The 23,217-nt window shown below is 43.1% G+C and overlaps 1 protein-coding gene across 14 annotated transcripts in view; it reads right to left on the reverse strand.

Annotated features, from left to right (window-relative positions):
• The window catches only part of HIVEP2 (HIVEP zinc finger 2), a 142,244-nt gene that overhangs the window by 76,746 nt on the left and 42,281 nt on the right, over positions 1-23,217 (reverse strand). For 9 of the 14 annotated variants that reach the window (XM_030498927.1, XM_030498943.1, XM_030498938.1 and 6 more), the window contains exon 3: positions 1,178-1,239. The exons of 2 other annotated variants lie outside the window; for them this stretch is intronic. The gene's annotated coding sequence lies outside the window, so the exon portion shown is untranslated. Of the gene's footprint in view, positions 1-1,173; positions 1,258-3,885; positions 3,905-23,217 lie in introns of those variants that run through there. 3 more of the 14 variants (XM_030498936.1, XM_030498928.1, XM_030498941.1) reach the window with 3 other exon arrangements.

Genomic DNA, 23,217 nt, shown 5'->3' on the forward strand with positions numbered 1-23,217 from the left:
AACGCTATCAAAATGAGAAGGATTCACTAGTTTTGCTGCCTGTAGTTGCTGCACCTACAAATGTTCAGTTTCACTTCTCAGACTTATTCAAATTATCCAGCCCTCATGGGTCTGCGAACCTGAGCTGCAAGTCTCAACGTGAAAGGGGATTTATTAAAAGACTGCTTGTGCATCTGACTGTGACAAAATGCTAAAATAAGTAAGTAATAGAATCACAGAAATCATAGAATGGTTAGGGCTGGAAAGGATCTTAAGATCATCTAGTTCCAACCCACCTGCCAGGGGCAGGAACGCCTTCCACTGGACCAGGTTGCTCAAAGCCACGTCTAACCTGGCCTTGAACACTGCTGGGGATGGAGCATTTACCACTTCTTTGGGCAACTTGTTCCAGTGCCTCACCAACCTCACAGTAAAGAACTTCCTCCTTATATCTAATCTGAACTTCCCCTGTTTAAGTTTGAACCCATTACCCCTTGTCCTACTACTACAGTCCCTAATGAAGAGTCCCTCTCCAGCATCCTTGTAGGCCCCCTTCAGACACTGGAAGGCTGCTCTGAGGTCTCCACTCAGCCTTCTCTTCTCCAGGCTGAACAGCCCCAACTTTCTCAGCCTGTCTTCATACAGGAGGTGCTCCAGCCCTCTGATCATCCTCGTGGCCCTCCTCTGGACTTGCTCCAACAGCTCCATGTCCTTCTTATGTTGAGGACACCAGAACTGCACAGAGTACTCCAAGTGAGGTCTCATGAAAACACACTGAACATTTCTGAACCAGATTATGTTTGGCATGGATCCAGTGGGCAGGTTTGATTTCCAATGACTCTCCTATCACGGACTTTTATCTCGCCAAACTCTGATCTGAGGCTCCCACACAACTCTGATCTGAGGCTCCAAGAGCAGAAGGACAGTGGAGCAGAAGTATCTGAGAGTTATTTATTCCATTTGTCAGAAATTGAAAATTAAAAGAGCCATTTCAAATGCTAACAGAATGCAAAAACGCATCACTTCCTTTCTGAGGAGGGCAAAAGACCTTATTTGTAAGTATTGATCAGAACACATCCTGTGGCAGAAAACTTCTGGCCTCTATTCATGGCTCTTAAGTAGCCCTGCATCTGGACTCCAGGCAAATGGTTTGAATTTTCTATGCTTTTTCAAAATAGTAATAAAAACACATACCCACCTCACAGAATAGAGGCTTCATCAAAGTTTCTAACTCACTCTCAGCTTCTTAAGTAGACAGTCCTGCAAAAGTGCAGAGTACCATTATTTAGATTTTATTTCCTTAAAAAAAAATTAATTCTGTCTATTTCTTGGTTGGTTTTTTTTTTCCAGGTAGGAACAATTGTGGATGCAGAATCAACACCTCTACCTGGAAGCTGGTCTCAGGCTCGGGCCTCACGCATACATGTACATCATATTCCTACATCTTACACAATACATACCACAAGTCTATGAACAGGTCAGTAGGACACAAGCCAAGCAATGACATCTAAATATGAATGCAGAACAAATGAAAAAAAGTAGGTATTTTTAAGATCAAAACTTCCATAAGAATCTCATCCCTTTCCAGTCACACAGTCTGGGTGCAACATGTAAGAAACAGCTTTCTGAGACACTGTGGTGTCTTCTGAATCACTGCCATTACCCAAGAAAACCCCAGGAAGTGGTTTGGATGAGAAGCTGGACCTGACTTGCATAGGTATCAGCTGATGTCAGAGTACACACAGCACAAAGCCCTAACAATATGGACATTGTGAAAGCAGAAATAACCTTATCTCCTGCAGCTTGGGAAATAATTTCTAACCCGGTGACTACACAGCTTAGGAACAAGTCAAACAGTTAATTATTCACTGTGTGCTTCATAATTAATCTCAGTTTCAGGCCAAATCTTTGCATGCCCATAATAACATGAAGATCTTCAGTGAGGGAAACAACAGCATGAGCTTTTGGACCTCCTTCTGCAAAGCAATTCGTTTTTCCATAAACAGTTACTATTAAGCAAGGACAAAGCAACAAACCAGACAGCCATCTGTGTAAACCAATTTAAAAGGATGGTGACCTCATAAGATTTTTCAAACTAACGCTCTCCATTTAACTTCTGGCACCCCGTCCTGCCCCAGAAGACGCTGGGTTCGAGCAGGTCCTCGGGCGAGCGCAGTGCTTCCTCTTTAGGGAAAGCTGGTACTTTAAAGCTGCAGCAATTTCAAACCTGTGAAAAGAGCATGTCAGTGAAAATACCTCGGCATATATGGAAGCAGGCCAACCTACCCAGCAACCCACGCACCCCAGAGCGTGTTGCCACAAAGGTCTGTGCTACATTTGCCAGCTGAGCTTCCTAGAGGTATGAGGTCAAGTGAGCACAAAGATTCAGGCCACCGATGATAACACAAGCCCTGCTGAAGTGTGCTCTTTCTTATGACCCAGAACAAAGCCAGCAAAAGCACAGATGGCAACCACATTATAAAGGAAGACAAACCTGACAGCCTTAGAGGAAAACTTATGAATCCACATATAGCACAGCTATCCTGTACATACCCAAGATGGTCACAGCATCCACAGAGCCTTCTGCCTCTTTAGACTTGAATCTAATGAAGCTTCAGGCAAAACATGCAAAATAAAATACCAAGTAGAAAACCTACAAACAGGTGCGAGTAATAAACACCCAAGGCCATGTCCTGCACCAAGTCGCTTGCAGAACTTCCTTTTATCCCATTTACTGAAGTCAGCCAGAGCCACACAAGAACTGAGAGCAGGGTGTACCAGGAAGATACTGGTGAGACCAGATCTTGCTAGCAGAATGGAAGGAAGTACACAAACTCATTTACAAAGGCACATGGACTGCAAACATTTCAGTATCAAAAAAGGTGACTGACAGAAAAATATATTCCCTTCCCATTTCCAAGCATCAGAACAACATAACAGTATATTAACTTTATTTTAGTGGAAGGAAGCATTCACTTCTCCATTACATAAAGATGATGTTTCTAAACCATGTACTGCAGACATGGTAAAAATTACGCCCTGCAACACCAAGGCTTGTCACATTGACTCTTCTTCTTTTTAGCCTGCATTTTCAAAGTCATTATTCTACTGTTCCCCTTCTGCAACGCCTGATATTTGTGTGCCTGATAGTTGTTTTTACTTTAAAATAATGGCTGTGAGGCGAAAGTAACTTGCCCTTCTGACCCAGCACGTAATTGTACAAGTGTTAGTGCAGTAATAACCCATTGTACACATAAAGTGACATTTCTCTAATTGGCATTTGATGAACACAAGGGCACCCTCCGCAAACACAGTGGCTTTTTTATTGGCAACCTCTTTAATTATCTCACTCTTCCTAACATAAAATCTCCTCTCTATCATTAGAGAAGAACAAACCGCTCCTCACCACAGCCACGGTAATACTATATATTTTATATTGCGTATCAGTGAATACTATTAAAGATCAGCCTTAAAAGACAGAGTAGTATTAACAGCTGTCCTGGGAATTTGTTAGAGAAACGGGAACTATTCTGACCTCGAAGTCCATGTTTCAGTAGTGCCTTTTTGATACGCTTTAGAACAAAAGTTCAAGCTGCGTCTCACTTCAGTTTGTGGCATCTTGTTGCATGTAGAAGTGAGGACAGAAATTAAAGAGAAGCCAGGCTGGCACTGCTTGCCCTTGCCTTCAGTTTTGCTGTGTCAACTGATGCTGACACATGCAGTGTATTTCTCTGCTTTCTTTCTTTTTGTCTTTCCTTGGTCACTGCTTCAAATTCCTACCCAGCCATCTCTCAACAGCTCTCCTGTTGGCTGCCACGTTATGTAAAAACTCAAAACTGGCTCAGGAAACATTTAAATCTGCACTATCTTGGCACGCAGCTAATCCTTGAAGCAAACGCTACTTACACAGTGGAATGCTCACATTTCCTAGCCTGCTGTGGAGATGTCGTGCCTCATCTCGTGAGGCTGGAAGGAATGCACAACGCTTTGTAACATACCTCTGACTTTCTGTTTCTGCCATATAAGCATCTTGTTATCAGTTTTTATAGGGAGGGAAAATGGGAAAGGGAATTCCTGGAAGAGATTACAATTGTCAAACAAGCTTTTGATATCTTTTAAACAGCTGAAGCATTAATTTTTTGGCGGCACTGTCAAAAGTCTATGAGGGCTTCCTGGCTGCAGTGGAAGAAATAGTACATTTAGTTCAACTACAAGCTGTACTTTTTAAAAAATCCATACGAAAACAGACTCATTATTCATTTTTCTTTTAATATGTGGTTTTTGCCCTGCAGTTTCAATAATATTTTTTGTAAGCCCTTGCAGTCTCAAGAAAGAACTGCAACTTAGAACTAATGCTTTAATAAACTCTTGTTTATGTTATAGTCAAACCAGAACAAACAAAATAAAGCTACAAATGACATTTTTATAGGAAGTCAAGAAAAAGATTCATGTGTCTGAATATTTTAGTTACAGTATGGTAGGCATGACTATTATTTCCTGTGAAGCCAAACTGTAGTTTTAAAGAGCTGGCTTCTCTGGCTACTCTGGGATTAGAGCATGGATATGACTCGGGCCTCTGAAGAGTACCTACATATAAATACCATACAATTTTAATGCAAAACTCCCACCAAGTATTCTGGGAATTTTACAATGGAACAATGGCAAGATATGACCATGAAAAATCTGTTTAGAGTCCTCAAAATATCACCATCTTGGATTTCTGCAAATGCCTCCCTTTATGGCAAAATGTGCCAAAAACTTTCAGGAAGATTTCAGGCAAAAAAATTACCGTTTTAAAAAGTGATCATAGAATCCCAGAAATTAGATCAAAAAGGAAATGGCCAAAGTCTATTAGATCATCTCATATCCAAATAAGAAAAATCTACGTAACGTATTTTACAGTGTTTTTCCCAGGTCACTCTTGAGTCACTCAAACTCACCAGCTCTTCTGGTTTCCATCAGGAGAACAGACCTTCACTGTAACGGGTTTTTTTCTTCCTGGTAGTTAACCTCCTATTCCTTTTGCTCATTTGCACTATTTTATTCCTTTACACCTCTTTGAGACTACTATTCCCTTCTAGGTGATCTTGGCTTTGGTGCTTTCATCACTGTGATATCTAATTTAATAGCAATCAAGGTAGAAAATGCTAAACTAAAAAGAGCAACTGAGCTTCTGATTTGCAACCTTTCTTCCCCTGTAACCAGCGACGAGCTTCTGGTGGAACAAAACTTGAGCTCCTGGTCAAGAGTCAAGAGGGTGAAAAATCACCACCATTCACATTTAAAGACATGCTGTATTTCATTAGCACACAGCCCTGAGCTTTATGAAGGATGGAGATCTGCTAGCAAAGCAATCTCAAATGTTCCTCTTCTCTTTATTCAATGTGACATTCAATGATTTGGTCACATTAAGAAAATTTGGTTACTATTACTTCTCCCTGCCAACTAGGGAAAGAGGGTTTAAAGAGTTTTGTGTCTCCTAGTTGTCATAACATCATTTCTTTCTCATTCCCAAATTACAGACTTTCAGATTACGATTTCTGGCTGGCCTTTTTATATGGAAATAGAAACTCCCTGGAGGTGGAGGGAAGGAGTTTCACACTGCAGATTGACATCCTAGCTCTCAAGCAAGGGACAGCAGATGTCAGAACCTCACAGACTGACTTTATTTCTCCTCTGTCCCTGAACAAAGACAGTCACAGGCAGCATGCAGAGCAATCCCCAAATGTACATTCACTTCACTGCCTACAAGTATAAATAAGTGTACAAGAAGGAAAGCTGCAGAGCCCATCCTTGAGCATGTTGGAATACGTTTGTGAAAACAAAATGACTACCTGATAAGAAATTTAATTTTTCAACTTAGTTGCTATTATTTCTAACTAGCAGGGTAGCAACTGGCAATTGTGCTTGAGAAAAAGAAAGGCTGGACGAGTTCCTGGAAAACTCCTCCATGCTAAAGGCCTGCCTGAAGAGGGACAAAGTCACAACATGAAACTACAGATGCTTGGCAAACTCAACAATCTTGAATTGGTGCCTTGTACTGCACTCATGTTATACGCTACTGCACTATCATGTAAATCCTTCAGGACAGTGATATTTCTGAAGTACCACTGTACTGTCAGGTGTCCTGACATTATCAAGGCTCCTGGGGATATCAGTGTGTGGCACTTCTTTCTCACTTCTTTTACAAAAAGTTTCCAAGCCAATCTGAACACCCTGCAAACAGCCACAATCTGACTCCAGGTGGTTTTAACCCGGATTGGAAGTGAGCTTCTTCCCTCGCTGTCTCCTTGGGGTACAGGACCTCTTTCATGGAATCCTTACCCAGGATAACCCTGTCCCTTACCCTCTCTTATCTCAGGATTCACGTACTGCTTTGCAACTGAAAGTAGGAGGCTGGTAGGGAGCGCTTGTGGCTGTGAGCAGATGGACAGGGAGTCTGCACTGAGTCACTGGCAGCACACCGCTTGTTGAGCTGTTTGAGGTCCTGCAGGAAAAATGCTCACTTTGTGGCACTGAAGAGAAAAACTGCCAAGAGCAAAAATCCCTACAGGAATTACCACACTGTGTATATACAGGAAACAAAAAAGGAGACAAAGAAAAGACTCTGCCACAGTGCACAGGAATTGGTGCCAGGCTACTGACATAAAGGAGATACCTTCCCTGCCGGAGTACTTGTCTGTCAGAGTACAGTGGCTTCACCTGCAATATCTTCCTTCTCTCTTCTTCCCATGCGCAAACAAATGGGTGGATTCCTTTCAAACTAACTCCATGCGAGGGTAACACTTACTTACGAATGTGTTAACTTATGCACAGCCTGGTCTTGGAGGCCCAACAGCCTTATGGAAGTCACCAGTCGCTTACAGGAAGGGCTGAGCTGATGAGCAAAGGTTTCAGGACCAAGGTCATCAGGCCCACAGTGTGCAGGATGAGCTGAAGTGTTATCTGACCCTATTCATTCACATTATTGCACTCGCTAGCATCAAAAAGGTGGAAGGCTCTTCATTTATCTTATCAATTCAATTTAAAAAACTGAATTACCACAAAAGTGAAATACTAATACCTTTTTTCACTTTTTCAACCTTTTTTTTTATGCTGTATTTTCCTTATACTATTTCAGTGCACTGCTTTTCTTCCTCTTTGCTCTTGATTCCTCCACTCACTACAAACACCAACAACACTTAAAGTAACTCCTTATTCTTCCCTGCAGCAAAATAGTGTCTAAATGAGGCAATGGCTCACCCATATTTCCTTCACAATACCTGAAGAAACAAAACCCAAAACAAACCAATGAAACTATCCAAGCCATTCCTCACGCAATCTGACCAAAATTGGAGTTTTCTTGTATCTAGGAACTGATACAATGATTTCAATGGGACTTTATGGAAACAAAAAGATCACCTTCAGGGGTCAAGTATTTAGAACTATAAGAAGATGATTTTGAACTAACACAATGAAAAGATACCCTACAGCCTGAAGTAGTGAAATCACTACTTTGCCTCACATTTCAGAATACTTCTACAACTTTTAGCCGGCTCATAGTAGCAACATATCTCTACTTGTGTTAATGATTTTGTTAATGAATGAGCAGCACTGACTGCTCCATACAGTCACTCTTCAAACAAAACGGTGCTCTCAGAAGGGATGTCCATGGGCAGGGTGAACTACGTATTACATTTGCTTCTCTTCCCATCCCAGGGCACCTCTTTATTCTCAAGAGTATTTAATCACTGAGAGTACTTTGCCAAAATGATACAAAACTACTAAATACCAAAAACATTGTTATGACCCTCAACAAACATCTGACACTACAGCAGCTGTACAGCGCACACGGTAATAGATTTAACAGGTAGGAGAGAAATGAACTGTATTTAATCTTTAAAAAAAATTCAAAATGAAGCCCCTGATATTCCCATGTCAGATTCAGTCTCCGTTTCCGCCTCCCAAGCATGGTAATTACAGTCCTGTGCCCACTGGGAACTAGCTGCACACTGAAACACCAACACACTTCGCTGGAGGAGGGAGAGGTTTGCTGATGTAGTTATTACAAGATGCAGCAGCGGATGCTTTGACTTCCAGGGAATGTGCAGTATCTCTTGCCCACAGCATCTTATTATTTTAACTTTCAAGATGAAATATCTGGTTAGCCGTTGTCCAGGGCGACAGACAAGATTTTAAAGTTGGCCACTGAACAGGCGAAGGCTCTTCCGGAAAAACAAGGCCTTAGCCACCGCGGTCATCATTCCTCAAGGCAAGCTATGCAAGCAGAACTTGGTGCCTGCACTTAGTCACTGAAGTCAACAGGGCATAGGTGTATGGACCCAGGCATCCACCTGGCATGCCTTCACTGCAAGGTCAGCACCTAAATTAGTTTGTCCCCAACATGACACCTCTGTCACAGCACACAGGGAGGTACCTACACACGCTGCCACTTGTCAGTTTGGACTTTATCCCTCGCCCTCGCAGACAGCCCCAGTGCCAAGCATCAGGAAATAGCAGACAACTTGCCAATGCTTCTCCCTAGCAAATGACAACCCTTTCTGAAATGTTCTGAAGGCCTGACATAGTCTTACTGGAAGGTTGGTGATGCTGCGCTCTCGCACAAACGCAGTAAGTGAAAGCTACCCTAAAATACTACCACTACTCTGAAATTTCCCTAAATTACTCTAAAATTACTCTAAAAATGAGGCGAAATGAGGTCAGTGTTAGTCAAACTGGGCATAATGATTCCTATAAAGCTATGGCAAATAATACATACAGCAACATTAACCAGTTAGCAAGTTTAACATTTTCTAAGCACAGTACCCCTGGAAAATTCACTGAATTTTAATGCAGATTATTCGAGATTCATCAAGCTTTTTGTGCTAAACTTTTTATAGATTTTGTATTATATAACCAGTTTGTCATGAATTGCAAAGTCTTATTGAAGTGACTGAAAACTAAAATAAAATACAGAAGCAAAGCCAGAGTATACTTGTAAATCACAGTTCAACCAAAACCTTTTCATTCTGTCCTCTCCCTTGATTTTCCAAGCCTATTTTTAATTGCCACTTCTCTTTCGACTACTTCTATTGAATGCAATTCTTAACCAGCACTCAACCAGCCAGAGAGCAGATGAGGGAACTTGCTTCAGACCCAGTGCACGTGTTGTACTAGGCACCTGTCTGCAAGGAATGTAAAGGTATACATAACCTGTATCACTCAGAGCGAGGGCATCCACACTGTGACAGCACATGCATTGCTACTGAGGCAGCTTTATGTAAGCACTGTGTCAACAAACGCACAGAGATGGGTTAACTGCCTCCTGCAGGAAGCCTGGTTTCATTCATTAACTACGACCTCTGGGCTAGTACGTGCGGAGGAGGAGAAACACAGGCAAGTTAAAACGAAGCTCCTGTTCTCTCTCTGAAAGTTTTCAAGTCTCAAAATCCTGCACAAAACCCAATCTGCTGTCACCTGAGTGAAAAACAATAGTAGGCACTTAAATAAGTAAGACCCGCGTGAGAGTTTGCAAGCCCAGCCCATGCAGAGGGCCACCTGCCAACAGGAAGACGTGGTGAGGAGGAATTTGGATCCAGCTGCTATCCTCCCTCAGCCAAACAATGCCGCACAATAAACAGCATTAAGGACTTTTTTTGATCATCAATCACACTGAGAGCATCCATGTCTGTCATTTTTACTCCCTGATTGCCAGAAGGGCTTAAGAGACTTCTTAAGCTTGAGTTCAGAGAGCTGATCTGTTTCCTATCACAGCTGTATCAAAGGGACTGAGCCCAGGAGAAATGGGAAGAGTAAGGGGGGAAGAACAAGAAATGACAAAGTGCCTCGCTGTAGGGCTCACTCAAGCTGCTAAATTCATCACAGGTAACACTCACAAAAATCTCATAGCTGTCTTGCAGCCCCATTTCACATGCCAGCTTCTGACAGAAAGACACAGTGAAAGGAGAAAGAGGGGATAACTTAGCATCTGCAGTCCTTATTTTCATACTAAGAAGTACTGAACACCAGGTAATGAACTATGACCACACGCTCAGTGGGTCACTGTGGCAGGTGCAACTTAACCTTAAAACCATGTAGCCTACTGCACCTTTAGATTTAGCCCAGATAGCACCTGGGTTAAGCACTCCAACAGATCTGCTCGCTGCTCATCGGCAGTAACAAAAAGGGTTAAAAAAACCAACCAGGCTGCAGCTGAAAATTCCACAGCACTTCCCTCCACAGAGCTGCAAACTGCGTCGCCCTGGGATAACACAGACCGACAAACTGCCTTAAAGATCAGTCAGTTAAACACAGTGAAATGCCGCTGCCACCGGCAGACACGTCGGGCTGGAGACCTCGGGAGAGTTCATCAGAGCATCACGGTCGCTCGGCAGTGCTCTGGTGCAGCCGCTTCTCGGGACGCCGGGAAGCGTACCTTATGGCTACACGTCGGAGCCGGATTCACCGCCTTGCAGCCGAGGAACCCCCCTCTCCTTCCTCCCCGCCTCGGCCCCCGGTGAACAGCCAGTATCTGGGTACTACCTGCGTTTATCAGCAGAGCCATCCCGTGCCTTCAGTCATTCAAGGAATTTAACAGCCTGGAAATTCCTGTTGTCCATTATTTGAGGTCACAGATAAAAGCTAAACAGCAGCCGTGACTCCCATCAATCATAAGTCACTCACTGATAGAGTGGATGGTAGGAGACCTACTGATGTAAGCTAGTCACCAGAGAAAATACCCACTGATGACGCATATCCAGGCACAAAAATAGTTACAGGGCCCCCAAAGGGATTATTCAACAGCCTACATTTAGATATTCTTACAAGAGACCCGCAGTCAATCTGCTGCTATTAGATGGCTAGGGAACGTTGAAGTTTAAGTTTCCTCAGCAGACACAACCACAAATAGCTGGTTTTAAGTAAGCTACTGGCAATTACAAGCTGTTTTTGTAAATTTTAACACCTGCATTATAGGGATTAAGTCTAAACAGAACCACTGGCCTTAAAACGCTGTATAGCCTTTGCTTTTACTTATTTACAAATTCCTTCTGATTATGAACCAGCAATGAAAAGAACAATTTTAAAATTGATTCACAAGTCTTCAAACTAAGTCCCTTGTGCCACCCAAGAGCAATGTTTGTTTCTAAAAAAATTATAAATAATATGTGAAATGGTGTGGGATATTTTGGTTGATGCTTCAATGCTATCTCGATAAACTCTTTGCACAATAATTCTGGCTTCATTTTTACCCCTCTTTTGACAATTGCCTCTTCACCTACTCAAAAAAAAGACCTGAATAGTTAATCTTTCTCACACAAATCAAAACTATGTAAAAGTAAGTTACCAATGACATGCAAAACTATGTACTATGTACCTGCTCTGAGCAGGAAGTGGAAAGATGACCCCCAGAGATCCCTTCTAGCCTAAACTGCTCCATGATTCTGTGCAACTGGATTTTTTTGGCATTAATATCAAGTTTAAAACATAATCCTCTAAATTAACCAGTAAGATGGTAATCCCACAATACTGCCCCCTTCAACAGTTTCAGGATCCTTTTCATGCCCTCCCAGCAATCAGTCTTACTAGGCTGTAACAGATTACTAAAACTGCTGATGGCGAAACACTGACTATGCATTTTTGGCAATATTAAAATCTTAGGTTTTTTTAATTAACTGATTTTAAGATCCAATCCCCCTTTTCAGAAGCAATTTTGGTGCTTAAGAGTCTAAAAGTTAATGACTTTCTATTGCATATTTGAAATCTAAATATAGGAAAGTATTTTATGATTCCGATGCCTACTTCATTGACATACTTTTGGAAAGCATTAGCTAGCCAAACAAACACTCAAAGATTTATAGTGTTTACCCTGTAAAGCAAGAGAAAGAAATGTCCCAGACTACAAATGTCTACCCCACTTTCTTCATCTGTGATAACATTATCAAAAATAACATCGAAAATTATTTTAGAACAACTGTTTCGCCAAAGCCCTCACGTTTCTCTCATGCATCTCTATATGCTGGCAGTCCACATGGCCTAATTTAACAGCCAAAGAAGAATATCATTGGTGCCCTCTAGCTGATTATCCCAACCAATCTGCTGCAGACACCTGGCACCAGTCTCTCTTTTCTTCTTCCATCATTCCTGGATCTTTCGCTGGTGCCCACTCAATGCAACGCCCTGGAATAAAACAATTTGCTTCCTACGGAAGATGTGGGAGTCAAAACATTCCAATCCCCATGTGCTCTCAACTGTAGGACCTCTTAGAATAACAAAAGTGCCATGAAAAATAGGAGAGGTGTAAATATGAACAATACCACATCACCAAGAACCTGGGAAGTACCTAAATATACTTTGTAGCAAGTTTGCAAATTCCATGGGAGAACACATGAAACACACAAAGCCCCTCACCTATTCAGAAGTATTATAATCCCCACCACCCCACCACCACCTTTAAACAGCTTATAAGCCATATATTATCCTTTGCCACACACTCTGAAATTCATGTAACGTTAGTCAGTGACGGATCAGACAGTTTCACAACTTGCAGCCTGGGACCGCCCTTTTGCCACCACGCAAGCCTAAGCGAGTGGAGGGAGCTTACTTCTTTCACTCTGACATCCGGCGAAGGGACACACTCCCTGTTCCAACCACCATGCTCCTGTCCCCTCTCCCTTTAGGCCCTCTCCATGCAGGCTGTATCAGGAATGACTGAGGCACACAGCCCCATCACCGCACCATTTCATGCCTGTGGCAGGGACGTGCCTGGAGCACTCCTGCGTCTTCAAAGCTGTAAAAGCCACACGGCAGAGATGCTAACGCATACCCTGGACACCACCTCTAGTGCGACAGGTGAGGCAAACGAGATGGTGTCCAAAGCCCAAGCAGGAGATGCCCAGGCTGGAAGGAAACCCCCGCTGAGGAACACCTGCCCAGGAGACACCGTGCCTGTGGTGGCCCCAGCGCCGGCACCAAGGGAGGAGCAGCACGAGGTGCTCCCCGAGCGCAGGCTGCCAGGACAGCTCTTTGGCAACTCCACCAGCGGGCGCGCCTGCTCTGAGTCACACCGCTGGGCACTGGCCACTCCAAGGATATGAGAGGTGGGGAGAACATGTGGAAAGCAGGGTTAAGGCTCTGTTCTCTTCCTCCTTGCCCAGCTGCAGGAAGCAGAGGCTGGCTGGAGCTGGCTGTCTCTGTGCATTTGGTCAAAGCCACAGAGAGGTCCATAGCACTGTATCAACCATTAATCAAAGTAAACGTAGAAAGGAGACCATGATCTGAAGCTCAACATAAATACGGCGAGACTGACTAACTTTTAGGGCTGTGTTCGTAATTCTCAAAAGGTCTGTTTATACCTTGATTGGGAAAAGGAAAGGTGCAGCATACACTTTCTTATTGCTGTGTCTGAATAGCAGTTGTAAAGCAATAACTGCTCAGATGCTTTGGAAGCACCAGGCTGTTCCTGCAATATCCAGCTGTGCTTGGAAAGTTAACCTCCCACATACCATTTGCCTGTTGAAAGAGAGAAAGGGTTAATCACAGTGGCCAGGCATTTTGGAAGGGACCTGGGGCTTCCTTTCTCTAGCACCTTACTACAACATTTAGCTAACGCTACTTTCACACATGACCCCTGGAAAAGGACACAACAGACTCAGTCAATACTCATTGCAATGAGGGGATGCAATCCAAATCTCTACATTATTAAAAGACCAAGGGGTTGGTTGCACAAGGAATAGTCAAAAGGAATAGTTCACATAAAACGGGCATTTTACTCCATGTGGAAAGTGAAATTTTTGGCATAGTTCACTTTTCCTCCTTCTTTTTCTTTTTTGTCTTACTACCAGCTGTCGGTTCTGTCAGTTCTCATACAAGAGACCTAGCACAAGGCTGGTTTGGGCAACTACTTCTGGAAGCCAACAGACTTTTCAAAAGCCTGTTTTCTTAAAACATAAAGGAACTGAGCAAACCCTTGTACAGAATAGGTACAAACGTAGGAATGTGACAGATGGGCCATGAAGGTGGTAAAATACTGAGTAAAAGGAGATGTGGAAAAATGAGGATCTGGTAGGAGGAGCAGCTTCTACTGTTCCCGCTAAAAAGGTATTGCTTTTCAAAACAGAAAATATAATGAAAACAGGTAAAGGACAGAACAGGAATCTTGATGGTAACTAAATATACCCATCTAAATAAAGTATAAAAGAGTGCAGAGATGTCCTGTCAGAACAAAGCTTCATGATAGTTTTTAAAATGCCATATTTGAAGTAGGAAGCTGATGCATTATCTCTTACTGACCCAAGATATCCAGTTAGGAATATACATTATTGCAGTGTAGGAATATTGTTTAAGAAAAGTAAAGAGACTATCAGTTTTCCAGACAGTAAGAGAACACCCCAGATTAGCAAATTATTTTTTTAAAGTTTCTACAACTTTTGAAACAAGGGGCAATATTAGAAAAAGGTATGCGGCTTGCTGAGGATGGAATAGTATGGAACATTTAGTCACTGTGCAATACAACATTAGATAAACCAGGACACTGATGTCAGAAACATAAAAATAGTCATGCTATTCTCATTCTGCCTGCACATCAATCTCTTAGGGCTTTTCTCCCAATGCTAGCATTGACAAAACAGGTAATATTGATTATAATTGAAAAGCAAAATCAAAATACTAGTAGAGGCTTCTAAGACTACATAATGATTTTTTTTCTATTTGGAAGTAGGAATCTGAAACTTCCTTGCGCATGCAAACACCCCTGAGGAAATCTAAGATGAGTAACAATGGGTGCTAGTGGTGGGAGTTATGCTAATATTTTAGTTATTTAATGTAAAAAACAACTTCTTGAAATAAGAAATTAGCATTCGATAGCAATAGGCTCTTCCACAACTGCAGCAAAAGGATCTGGCGATTCTTCATTTCACTTTACCCAGTCTGGGCCTGTTAAATAACTAGCTCATTTACAGCTGAGTAAGTGTAAGTTGAGGAAAGCATACTTTCCTATTCCAATATATTAATCAAAAATACTTTTGTTATCTATTCTTTACCAAAACTCTTTAAAAGTATTTTTAGAATAATAGTAATCTCAGCAGTCTGTTCACATCCTATGTATGCCACTTGAGTTGAAGGGACCAAATAGTTAACCATCAAAACATGACAGGTTTATTACATATATTATTCTACACTTACTGCATTGGTGGCTAAAGAAACTGATGTCATCTACCTTGATTTCTATAAGGTCTTTAACACAATCTCACACAACATCCCTATCTTTCTACATTGCAGAGATATGGATTTGATGGATGGATGATAGATAAGGAATTGGCTGGATGGCCATACCCAGAGAGTTGCAGACAACAGCTCAGTGTCCAAATGCAGATCATCATCAAGTGATATCCCTCAGGGTCCATATTGGGACTGATACTGTTCAATATCTTTCCTAAGCAATCCAGCTTCACCAGGGACCCAACTGAAATGCCTGTATGCAAATGCACAGTGCATGTGGAATAAACAAGAGAAGTTAGAGACGTGCGCACACCTGCATGGCTATGGTCTTACTGGCAACACAGAGACATGGTGGGATGGCTCCTATGGCTGGAGTGTTGGACCTAAGGATACAGGCTTTTCAGGAGGGACAGGAAGGGGAGACAAGGAGGGGGTGTCACTGTGTCCATGATAGCTGGAGTGTGCAGAGCTCTGCTTGGGGATGAATGAGAAGCCAACTATGAGCTTATGGGTCAGGGTTAAAGGAAGGGCAAGGACAGGTGACATTACAGTGATCTGCTACAGGCCACCCAACCAGGCAGACCTAGTGGATGAGGCCCTCTATAGACAGATAGGTGCGGCCTCATGTTCACAAGCCCTGGTCCTCATGGGGAACATCAACCACCCCAGTATCTGTTGGAGGGACAACACAGCAGGGCACAAGCAATCTAGGAGGTTCCTGGAATGCACTGATGATAACTTCCTTCTCCAAGTGATAGAGGAACCAACAAGGAGAGGGGCTATGCTGGACCCTGTCTTCACCAACAAGGAGGGGCTGGTAGAGAATGTGAAGCTTGAGGGCAGCCTTGGCTGCAGTGACTATGAAATGGTGGAGTTCAAGATCGTTAGGGCAGTGAGGAGGGCACACAGCAAACTCGCTACCCTGGACTTCAGGAGAGCAGACTTTGGCCTCTTCAGGGATGTGCTTGGTAGAGTATCACGGGTTAAAGCCCTGGAGGGAAGAGGGGCCCAAGAAAGCTCATCAATATTCAAAGATCACCTCCTCCAAGCTCAGGAGCCAGCTCTAGAGTGTCTGTGCCCATGAGGAACCAATCTAAGGTACTAACCCATCAGAAACTCCTGGCCACCCAACAGCTCAGCCAGCCCAAACAAGCTGCCAAACAAGCCCAGCATGAGCTCAGGAAGGCAGCTGCAGAGGACAGGTAGCAGAAGCAGCCCCTCCAGGACATGATACCAGAGCCAGGACAGTGGGAAACCCTTCCTCAAACCTCATCCGTCCACTCGCTCCAAGTTTTGGCAGCGCTGGAGATAGAAAAGCTGACCTCTCAAAGTCAAGGGGTGCTTCAGACATTGCTGCCAACAGCTTCAGTGAGGACCATCAGGCAGCCAGCAGGACTGGAGATGAAGTGCAGGTGGAGGAGCATGGAAGGTCAAACCCACCCCATGCAAAGGAAAGAGCCCCACGTCGGCTGCTGGCAGCCTGCCGGCTGGCCCCCACCAAAAGGGGAGCTTGCCCCCAGAAGGTAAATTTAGCTCTGTGATGATTTGCTTACTCAGCCAGTCCCAAATCCAAAAAGTCCAATGTTTAAAAACTGTGCATTTCTGGTGTATTTCAAAACATTTGCCCTTATTCTTCCTTCAAGCTAAACTACGCAGCTTAAATCCCTGAGTGGTTTCCTTTTCCCCTTGCAAGACTTTTTTTTTCTTAATACTCAACAATCATGGAAAGAAAGCAACGATCAAACTCAGAATGAATTCTTCAAAAATCAGATTTATTGATAAAAGCACAATTATTAAATCACACTGCCTCACCTTTAAAAAAAATGCAACACAGAGAACAACTATGAAATCTGGTAGAGACTCTGCAGGGATTTCTCCTCAAATGACAGATTCATTAGTTATACTCAAATTCCTGTCTTCCTGGGACTCCCTCAAACCAACAGCTATAACTGTTATCTCTGGAATATGTTAAACTAAGAAGAAAGCATTATCTTGCCTAGTTGGCATAAGAAGAGAGGGATTTCTCTCTTCGCTCTTATGGGAATGCCTACTGAAATGAAAGTTTTTGGGTTGCTCATGCTTACGCACTTGTAAATTTGACTCTTCTCTTCCTGACGTCTCCTTTTCTTATGAAAAGTTCAGAAGTTCAGTTAGCAGCAATCTGATGTCTTACCCTGCTGCACAAGCCTCTGGGCTAGCTAATTACACTACACATCAGTACATACACTGCATTCAATATCATGAACTGCTGTTAATAAGCTTAAACAAAAATGCCAACATACGCTTATTTATGATTTTGATTATTTATAGTATATGTAAGCAGGCTATCTGTAAGAAGTTAGACTTAATCTCCAACAGATTTCCTGCCGCTGTGCTGCCAGTCTCTCGGTGCAACTGTGGCCATTCTTAACTAAATAAATAATTTACCCTGGAAGATTTCATTGAGTGCCAGCCACGAGCACCAGGGCTGGGTGAAAATAAATCCCTGCCGGCAGTGTGCCAGTACTCCTTCCTAGAATCTACGGAAAACAGCGATTTCCCTACAGTGAACATTTTGCATAACCACTCCGCACATTTTAATTGATCTCTGCCATAGCATGGTAGCTTCAAAACGGTACTTCATGTTCTCTTGATTTCATTCTCTCTATATTTGGCTGACTTTTTCCATCAGTTGTGCAGCTTCTTGTACAGAATCATCTGCCTCATGGCTTTTTTTTTTTAAGTTAGGCTTATTGCTTCCTGTTATGTTGCTGATCCAAACCCAGCCTTCAAAGATGCTTTGAGTCTACAATCCTCCTCTGCTTTGATTCCCACCATACTCCTATCACCTTTACCAACCAAAATCAAGTTACTCCCTGCTCTACCAATCTACTCTTATCAGTACACACAAAACCAGCTTTTAATGTTTAACATTTACTGCACTATACTGCTATTTAGGCATTTTCATAACCGCTGAAAAAACGAGGAAAATTCTCACTTTGTGCTGCGATATTGATCTGTTTTAAAATCCATTGCAAGATCCCACAATAAATATTATGGTGTGACTTCAATGCTTGACAGCAGTGTAAACATCAGCAAATTTTCACAAGCAATGACAGGCATCTCAATTATCCCAATACTGTCGCAGTTATCAAAAGGGCAGCCTGACCTACTGTATCATCAATGTCTTTCTATGCGCTAGTGATTTTAGAAAACCTACGCAGAAAAAAAAGGAAGAGCACTCTTTGGGTGCTCCTTCACAGAAAATTTCTCTTTATATTTTTGCATTCAAAATGAATGATGCAAAGTGAGTGCAGAAGAGCTCAGATGGTTTGAGGGTCCAGGCTCACCAACACCTACCCCATGTCCCAGAGGCAAAAGGTGAGCTCCAAGTTTCACCGCTAGGTCAGGCTTCAGTCACTGCTCCCCAGTCTTCCAAAAAAAATTTGTTTTTCTTGCAAAGTTTGGTAACTTTGTGTGTAGCACTTCCGATGCAAAAACATGCCAACGTTTCAAGAAAAAGCCAACTACCTTGGTGGGGCTGCCCCACTGAGAAAATAACGAAGGAGACGCGTTCTTCTCTGCATACAACTTACTGTAAGGCACATAACCTTCGAAGTGCTATCAGTATTTCACCGCTCTCAAAACTCTGCTCGACCACCTACCACTTCTTGGCCAACTGGCTGACCCAGAAAAGCAGAAGAGAAACTATGTCCACTGCAGGGAGGAAGCAGTAAGTACAGCCTGCAAAACCGGCATGCTTCCATGCCAGAAGAGGTCACTCAACTGGGCACAAAGAGCAACAGCTATGGCTTGCCCTGGAACAAGCAGTAAGATGGGGATCGGACCATGGAGGTCACAAGAAGAAAGGAGAGGGAAGATCACACCAACGGAAAGAGCTTTCTACTTCTACTGCAGTTAACTCCCCTAAATTTCATCCCTCCTCCTGGTTCCCCAGTTTCCAAAAATAACCTACACAAAGGCAAGAACTGCAGAGGCAGGGAGCCTTAAAAGAGCTGCAGTGGGAAAATATAAAAAGCTGGCAAGGGAATTAAAAAAAAAAAAAAAGACCCTTTTTTCTTTTTTTTTTTTGAAAAGAACAGTGACATCTTTAGCATGGAGGCATATCAGCAGGGATGTAGGTCGGTAGCTGGAACCAGCATCCATGGGGTCTCAGGTCCTAGGGGCTGCAGCAGCAGAGCAGCCAGAGGGAACAGGGGGCTGTCTGGCCTCTCCTTGGGAGGCCAGCAAAGGCTTGGGCTGCTCTTGGCTCTTCCTTCCCTCACATGCTGCTGCTTAGCAAATGGTTTCTGTTTAGGCAACCACACATTTCGTATGTCTGGTATCAGAAGATGCTTGACATTTTCCCTTAAAAGTAAAGGCGACTTAATGTGAAAAACATCTCTTAATGACTAAGAAGAGAGTCAGCAACAAGCATTTGCACCCAAAGAAATCAGTTCCTCCCACATCAAAGAAACCTCTTGGAAAACTGATTATAAACAAATTAACAAACAACTAGTGCGTCTATCAAAAATAATTGTTTTACTGCTGGAAAAGAACTCACAGGGCCTGAAACAAACACTGAGGGTTAAACCTGATTCCTGATGGCTGGACTGGACACCAAGGTAAGGGAAGAGAAAAAACCTCCTCCTGGAGTGCAGAAATGCCTTCTCACACAGCATCTGTGGAAAGGGTGACTTTTCTCTAACAGCTGAGAAGTAAATTCAGATATAGGTTGAGAAATTTGGGGTTAGACAAACATCAGCTGTCATATTTCAACCTCGAATGGGCTTTGATTGCAGGTGATTCAGCCTTGTACTACAGCACCCCAAAGCCACATTCAATTTTTTGCTTCTGTTTTCCAGCACTGATCAAAATAAGCAAGTATCAGCACATCCCTGCATAACTACAGTGCAACACAGGAACATCCCTACTTACTCCACCAAAGGCAGTGAGACTCTGCTCACTGTCAAAAGCTTTGTTTTCACCATTTCCTTCTTGTGCCAGTTCACCATTAGTTTTCTTTACACGAGGAAAAATTCTTATTAGGTATGCTCAGGTCCCTATGCTTTTATCATAGAAACATTCATCTTTATCGTAAATACTGCCACATACTGCAGAGTATTTCAGACATGACCATGAGAACCATTCCTCTTCTTGTACCACAAAGCCACTATTGGAATGCACATTTCTCCACTTCTGCAGACATTCATATCTTCCCTCTTAGACAACAAATTTCTACTAAATTTCCTTCATTTCATTCTCACAAGTCTAGAGAAAATCAGTAGCTGGCTCTGAGAAGGAAAGCCAGAGCAATGCCTCACCCTCAGCCCTCAGGTGTTGCACAGCCACCAAGGGAGTGCTGACAGCGACATGAAGGAGGTGGGTGAGAAGTCCACGGAGGGGCAATGGCCGTGGGAAAACACATACTAGTACCACTTCCCACAAAACAACCTATTTCAGTACAGCCCAAATGTTTAGAAAACAAGAAGCAGAAATGGAAGAAATCATTTGGAGGTTTAGGGCTTTGGGCAGGGTTTACATCTCATCATTCCTGATCCTTTTCTTCTCTTTCATGCTTAAGTAATGATTTTCAAATGGCACAGCTAGCAGTGCCCATGAGTTCTTCCACAGCAACCTTCTTCAGGCTCCTATCATGACAGAAGTCACCACAACCTGAGAAAACATCCCATAACAAATGGCGGCCCTAAGTAGGCCAAGCCATGCCTCCTTCAGAGAAGCAGCAAAGCCATTGAGGAAGAAGCATTTTTAGGAGCGAAGTTTAGGAGAGTGGGAAGGAGACAGCTTCACACAGCCTTAGCTGCTTCTCCCAGCGGAGTAGAGATTGAAAAGGAAAAACACCACAAGCCTCTCATCTTCTCCAGCTTGCCACAAAAGAGGGGTGTATTTTTCAGCAGTATCTGGTGAGTCTGACACTGAACTTAGCTCAAGTGACATGAAATGTTAATGTTTAGGAACAAGGTAGGTGGAGAGGAGGCGGAAAGAAGACTTTCATTATTTGATGCGGAATTCATTCAAAAGCTTCTTTTCACAGCCAGAACTAAAATTTCCATTCAGCTGTTTATTTCTGGTAGCCTAGATAGCTTGAACAAGCGGAAGAGCAGCGATCTAGAGGGAGCCCTTATCCCTGACAGAACTGCAACAGCCCTTCCTCAGGTACCTTCAGAGAGAACGGGACATATTTTTCTGACCACCAGTCTTCAGATGCAGGATGGGCAGTTTTCCTCAGGTATATTCATACTGGCTTTAAGCTTCCAGCCAAGGTGCACAGAAAACGTCTGCCTCCAACCACCCACTCTGATGCCTGCAGCAGCCGCCCAAGGCACCCCAGCTGCTCCCCACTGGCCTTCAAAACCTCCACATGGACAAAGTCACAAGCTTTTGATGCTATAAACTTAGCAGCTACTATTCAAAATCAACTGGACCAGTATATGAAATTAATCTATATGTTTTCTGTATTTTTCTGTTCGCGTCAATCAGCGTTGCCCTCCCTCATCACTGTGATATCCTCCCTTCCCGCTTCATGTATTTTAATTCTCTTGCCCTTTTTTTCTTTTTTTTTTTGGTCTACACTACATCTGAAAAACAACTTTTCCCTCATAGGGACCAGAGCATCATCTCTTTCCTGTGTTGTGCTCTTCCCAGCCCCCTGTTGTTTCTCTGCTCGCCCTTCTGCCTTTGCTCTGTTTCCTCACTCTTCCTGTCCTTGATTTCTCTCCTCCTTCTTTCTTTGATGTTCCTCTTTGTGCTTTCTCTTCATCCTTCCTGCCAAGCTGAATGAGGTGCTCCACTGGGAAGGTGCTGGCAAACAGCAACTCGCCTGTTTGGAGGGTTATGCCAGGTCGAACACCTACAGAGGAATCCTTCATTTCCCCGTACTACACTTCATTCAGGGTTGTATGCACAGACCCTTTGTCAAAAGTCAAGAAAATGAAGGTGCCACATAATTTGGGAAGCATATGCTAGTACTTAATGAGCTATGTCCGGTTTTTTGTTTTGGGGGATGTGCAGAAACTAGAAGCCACAATGACAACAAATTTGGGAGAGTGTCAAATGCAGTATTAACAAGCGGCTCCGGCTTACCAGTGCTGCTCATCCTCAGAAAGTGGCTGATTAAAAATGACACCTTTTTTCTTTGCAGTTCTGCTGCCTTGAGGGTGAAACCCACCCCTTTGTAGAATGCCAAGACAGGGTCATTTAATCATTTCAATTCCATTTATTTCCTTAGAAAAGATTTACCCATGTTGCACCGGTCTCCTGAACAGGGACAAATTTCCCCCAACTAGAATCTCAAAGATAGGATTCCCACTTCAATGAAAGCAAGTCTTGTTTTTAAGGGGAAAAAAAAAATCCTGTTGCTAGTCAAGAAAGAAGAAAAAGAAAAGGATATAGATAAGAGAGAGGAGAGAGACGAATTTTATTACTTCTGGCACAGCAAGAGAGCAGTTGACCAACTTCCAACTGCAGAGCTATATTCTCTCCCAGTTAAAACAGAGAAACCTTGCTGAAATCTATAGGCCAGATCCACTGATACGTTCTGGCTCCTTTGCCTGTTTCAGCAACGCAGAGCAGCTGTAAATCCAGTTTAACTTGCCAGTTTCTGTCATCTTTACCATACCAGATTAGCACTGCTGTTAGCTTCAGAAACACCAACATCTGGAGGTTCCCCCACTGCCCAGTCTGACTTTGGAAATCTGCAATTCATCTCCCCATCAGCACAACCGGCAGAACCAGTCTTGACACTGAACTTAGCCTTAGGTAGTTCTTCACCCGGAGCAAAATACGTTTGTCACAATCCCCCATCCTACATTCACACAGCCAACCAAGCAGATCGAATAAAATCCACGCAATGATCAGCTCTTGGTTATTCCCTGGCCAATTGCCCAGGGGGTGACTCCTGACCCTGTCTGGGAGCAGGTGCCTTCCTAGTGCAGGTCTGAGAATCCGAGTCGGCTGGCAAAACGAAATACACTGTTTCCTTGTACTTTTATATTTCTTTGGATGTCAGGAAACAGAGCTCAGTCTTGTTTCCTGCTTCTCAAC

The sequence above is a fragment of the Strigops habroptila genome, chromosome 10 (assembly GCF_004027225.2).
Source record: "Strigops habroptila isolate Jane chromosome 10, bStrHab1.2.pri, whole genome shotgun sequence".
NCBI classification, from domain to species: Eukaryota; Metazoa; Chordata; class Aves; order Psittaciformes; family Psittacidae; genus Strigops; species Strigops habroptila.